Below are 6,288 nucleotides of genomic sequence, written 5' to 3' on the forward strand. Positions count from 1 at the left end.
TTAAAAGGAACACCATATAATCTGACTAGCAAGTACTGTGGTTGCCTGATACAGTGTAATATTGAAGTGATTCAAGTTATACATTGGATCAGATGGAAAAAAAATTAAGTATAATTATTAACTACTACTATAATTTAACTGAATATAGAAGATAGTGTTGGGGAACAGTAATAATAACAGTTAATAATACTAAATATCAAATAAATATTATTAAGATATTATTTTAAGTGATATGTTAATTATACTTGAGTCGTGCTAGACATTGTCTTAAAAAACTATTTCAGCAGTGTGAAATATTTTCTTAAGATTAAACAAATACTTTCCTAATTAATTAGAGGATAAAGGAATCAATAAAATTATTAATACAAATATCAGCAAGCTAAACTATAATGACTAAATTATTAAGCAGAGAAATTAAAGAGAAAATTTTTAATGTTTTTCTTAAAAGTTAAAAATTGCAGTAAGGATTGAGGGACTATTTATAGGTAAGACTTCGCTTCTCAAGTACACCTCTTGATGACTTTCAAAGTAAGCCTTCTCAAGTATATCTTTTAATGGCTTCTAGAGTAAGCTTTTTCAAGTATATCTCTTGATGACTTCTAGAGTAAGCCTTCTCAAGTATATCTCTTGATGACTTCTAGAGTAAGCCTTCTCAAGTCCATATCTTGATGACTTCTAGAATACATTTAAAGACATGGCTTTTTCAATACACTTTAAATATAAATTATCTTGAAATAACTAAATAATTTTCTACAATCCCCACATTATTTCAAAATAATTTATAGAAAAAGAATTTTAACTTGCTGGATTTGCATGGACAAAATGCAGCAGGTTTGGTGTCTTCTGGACTATGAACCAAACTTAGACCAATAAAATTTAACTTACAGAATTACCGGTGAAATGTACTATTTCTATGAACCGAATAACTCTTGTTGTAAGTTAGAGACTTTATCAATCACATTTTGATCGTAATTTTGTTGTTCAACGCAGTTTTGCGCCACTAAGAAATGCGCATGCCTGGTATTCGTGAGAGCTCTAGAGACTAAGGCCAAAGTCTCATAGGAACGTCCTCAGTCCACTTCTCATATAGGTGAATTCATCAAGTGTACACAGTTTTAAATACACCATCCATAAGGACTATGAATTCATTAAGAGTTAATAACTCATCCCTCCATTTTAGTAGTAGTTCAAGCACTCTCAATAAGTGCGCAAAGTTAATATCGACTTGTTATTACCCATATGAACCTACTTCATGGGATCTCCAATCACATAGGTTAGGTTACTATCTCTATTGACAATCATATTGGCCTTAACCCCATCTCCTTTGATGTTTGAAGAATTAATTTTTTTTCCACAGGTTTAGTCAGTGAATCAGTCGAATTTAATTCTGACTTCACATAATTAATGGAAATTATTCCATCTCTCAGCAGCTGCTTAACAACATCATGCCTCAATTTTATGTGTCTACTCTTACAACTGTAAGATTTATTCTTCGCAATAGTAATTACGGCTTGACAATCACAGTGTATATATATAGGAGACATCAGATCATCCTTTTTTAAAAGGGTTATTAGACAACAGATCATCTTTTTTCAAAGGGCTACGAGGCAACAGATCATCCTTTTTAAAAGGAATATTTGCTAAGAAATTTCGTAGCCATTCAGTCTCAGTACCAGCTAATTCCAGAGCCACAAACTATGATTCCATAGTTGATCTAGCAATGATCACCTGCTTAGCTGATCTCCATGATACTGCACCTCCACCAAGCGTGAACACATAATCACACGTGGATTTTATCTCGTCTGAATCAGAGATCCAATTTGCATCAAAATATCCTTCTAAAGTTGAAGGAAATCCACTATACGAGATACCATAATTTACGGTTCCTCTCAAATATTTCATCAGTCACATTAATGCAGACCAATGCTCATTATTGGGATTATGAGTATATCTACTCAGTCTACACACAATATAGGATATATCAGGCCTAGTAAAATTCATTAAATGCATCAGACTCCCAATAATCTGTGCATACTTAGACTGAGCAACTGAGTCACCATTATTCTTTTTTAATTTAGAATTAGCATCATAAGAAGTTGCTACGGGAGTTACCTCCCAACATTCAAACTTCTTAAGAAGTCTTTCAACATAATATTCTTGTGACAATATTATACCATCTTCACTCTTTATAACTTTAATTCCCAATATCATATTCACTTCATCCAGATCTTTCATATCAAAGTTAGTAGACAAAAATAATTTGGTACGATTCACAATATTTAAACATGTACCAAATATAAGCATGTCATCAACATATAAATAAATTATCACACAATTATTGTCTACCACTTTTTGTATAAATACATTTATCCACCTCAACAGAAGAAAAATCGTCTTTTATTAAGAATTGATCAAATTTCTCATACAACTGTTTAGGCATTTGTTTAAGGCCATAACAAGATTTAATTAATTTACAAATTTTATTTTCTTGTCCAGAAATTACACATCCTTCAGGTTGAATCATATAAATTTCGTCTTCTAAATCACTATTTAAGAAAGTTGTTTTTACATTCATTTCATGGATAAACAACTTATGAATTAATGCTAAGGCAATTAAAATTCAAATAGAAGCAATTTTTGTTACTGGTGCAAATATATCAAAATAATCAATATTTTGCTTTTAAGAAAATCCTTTAGCTACTAACCGAGCTTTATATTTATCTATAGATCCATCCATATTAAGATTCTTTTTGAAAATCCATTTACAACCAATCGATTTTGCACCAGGAGGTAAATCGGTTAAAATTCATGTATTATTTTTTATAATTGAATCAAGCTCAATTTTTATTGTCACTTTTCAAAATTTAGCATCAGAAGAAGATACAACTTCAAAATAATTTGATAGTTCATTATCAACAAGAAAAGTTTGAAAATCATTTCCATAAGAAAAATATTCTTTTCTAGGTCTTTTACTCCTTCTCAGTTCCTCAATATTAGAGGTTGATTCATTTTCTCTTTCAACAGGTGCATGGGAGATTTTATCATATAGTGGAAAAATATGTTCAAAGAATTCAACATTCTTTGTCTCAATTATAGTATTAATATCAAGTACATCACTTTTCAAGACAAGAAATCTGTATACAACACTATGTTCAGCATATTCAATAAGCATGCAATCAACACTTTTAGAACCTATTTTTCTCTTTTTAGGTTCAGGAAGAAGAACTTTAGTAAGGCAACCCCATACTTTTAAATATTTCAAATTAGAGTTATAACCTTTCCACAATTCATAAGGGGTTTTGCTAGTTCTTTTATGAGGAATTCTATTTTGTAAATGACACACAGATAAAATAGCTTCACCCCACAAATTATCAGGAGCATTAGAGCTAATTAAGATAGAATTCATCATTTCTTTTAGTGTCCCATTTTCCTTTCAGCTACACCATTAGACTCAGGAGAATAAGGCGGAGTTACTTCATGAATAATACCTTCTTTTTTCATAAAAAACATTTAAAGATACATATTCTCCACCTCTATCGGATCTAATTCTCATGATTTTTCTACTAAGTTGATTTTCAACTTTGGATTTATAAGACACAAAAGCATCAAATGCATCATCTTTATTTCTAAGCAATACAACTTAGTAAATCTAGAGAAATCATCAATAAAGTTCACATAATATCTTTACCACCTCTAGTTATAGTTTGTTTTAAATCACCCAAGTCAGTGTGAATCAAAGATAACAATTCAGTTTCTCTATCAACTGAAAAACATGACTTTTTAGTAATTTTAGCTTCAACACTTATTTCACATTTATCGAAACTATTTGAATCCAAACCAGATATTAAAATAAGTGATTGCATATTCTTTATATATTTGATATTAACATGTCCTAATCTAGCATGCCATAAAGAAATAGACTCAATCATATAAGCAGAAGCTGATGCATTATTATTGATAATAGTAAGTACATAAAGTCCATGGTTACAATAGCCTTTTCCCACAAATACATTATTTTTTGTCAGAATAAGTTTTATTAGATTCAACAGACACTTTCATTTCAACTTTATCCAGCAAAGCCACAGAAATCAGGTTTGCTCGCATTGTAGGAACATGTAGCACATCCATTAGGGCTAAAGTTTTTTTTGAAATGAGTTTTAGGAGTACTTTACCCTTGCCCAAGACTTTAGCAGTTCTTGAGTCTCCAAGGTAGACTACTTCACTGTCATCTTCTATTGATGCATAAGAGGCAAATGCTTCTCGATTTGTACAAATGTGTCGAGTAGCTTCAGAGTCTACCGCCCATTCTTTTATATGTGCTACCATATTTACTTCAGAAGTAACAACTGCAATTATTTCATTTCCTTCAGCTAAATTAGCTTTGGGAGGATTTCTCATTTCTTTGTTATTTCTCATTCTGTACCTACATTGAGTGGCGTAATGACTTGGTTTTCTATAAGTAAAACAAATGCCTTTTATTTTCTTAAAACTAGGATTATTAGGCTTGTATTTTTGAGACTTATTACCATACATTCTGTTGTTGCTGTGTTGACCTTGTACAAAATTTGTGTTGAGTGCAGCCTGCTTAGCTTTGAATGACTCCTTTCTGTTGGTATCTTCAATTAAAGTATGAGTTATTATTTCCTCAATAGTAAAATTTGTCTGCTTATGTTTCAAGTTATTTTTATAGTCATTTCATGATTCGGGCAATTTTTCAATCAACATCCCAGCAACAAATTTTTTTGGTAAAGTGATGTCCTCAGACTTCAAATCTTCTAACAGTTTTTGATATTTATTTATTTGAATTTTTATTTCTTTCACATCAATCATTTGCCAATTGTAAAATTTTTCAACCATAAACTTTTGTTTGGTTACATCTTTAGTTGTAAACTTCTTGATTAAAGCTTCCCAAATGACCTTTGCTTCTTTGCAACTGCAATACACATCAAACAATTTATTAAAATTATTTGTAAAATAGTATGACGACATACCTTATTGATGTATTGCCATGACTTCAAAATTTTGCCATCAACGTCGGCATCAGGTTGTGTTTGTGTCAAAGCATATACAACACCATGAACATCAAGTAGTGAAAAAATTCGTTCTTGCCACCTTTTAAAGTTTTTATTAGCGAATATTTTAATATTTGAAACATCAGGAAACGACTTTGCATATGGTAGAACAACCGGAACAGGAACATTAGGAGTTGCTTCGGTAGCAGAAGTACCAGAAGTAGAATTACTTACCATAGTTTCTTAGATTGTTGGGGAACAGTAATAATAACAGTTAATAATACTGAATATCAAATAAATATTATTAAGATATTATTTTAAGTGATATATTAATTATACTTGAGTCGTGCTAGACATTATCCTAAGAAACTATTTCAGCAGTGTGAAATATTTTCTCAGGATTAAGCAAGCACTTCCCTAATTAATTAGAGGATACAAGAATCAACAAAATTATTAATACAAATACCAGCAAGCTAAACTATAATGACTAAGTTATTAAGCAGAGATACTAAAGAGAAATTTTTTAATGTTTTCTTAAAAGTTAAAGATTGCAGTAAGGATTGAGGGACTATTTATAGTTAAGATTTAACTTCCCAGGTACACCTCTTGATGACTTCCAAAGTAAGTCTTCTCAAATATATTTTTTAATGGCTTCTAGAGTAAGCTTTTTCAAATATATCTCTTGATGGCTTCTAGAGTAAGTCTTCTCAAGTCCATCTCTTGATGGCTTCTAGAATACATTTAAAGACATGACTTTTTCAATACATTTTAAATGTAAATTATTTTGAAATAACTAACTAATTTCTTACAGATAGTCATTTCCTTTTTTTTCAAGTTGATATATCAAAATTGATTGAGTTGAGAATTCGGAACAACCTCTCAAATATATAATTGTATTACTTATAATTATCGAGTACTACTATAATTTAACTGAATATAGAAGATTGTTGCTTCCTTTTTTTCAAGTTGATATATCAAAAATTGATTGAGCTAAGAGTCCGGAACAACCTCTCAAATATATAATTATATTACTTATAGTTATCGAGTACTACTATAATTTAACTGAATATAGAAGATAGTTGCTTCCTTTTTTTCAAGTTGATATATCAAAATTGATTGAATTGAGAGTCCCCTTTTTAGATTGCATTTATAAAATTATATTGGATATTTTATTGCTATAGTTAGGGGTGTTCGGAGGTCATTTTGAATTGGTTATTGGTGAAAATCAAAACTAAACCAATATCATCAGTTTTAGATTCTTAAAATCAAAATCAAA

This window comes from Capsicum annuum, chromosome 3 (genome assembly GCF_002878395.1).
Source record: "Capsicum annuum cultivar UCD-10X-F1 chromosome 3, UCD10Xv1.1, whole genome shotgun sequence".
NCBI classification, from domain to species: Eukaryota; Viridiplantae; Streptophyta; class Magnoliopsida; order Solanales; family Solanaceae; genus Capsicum; species Capsicum annuum.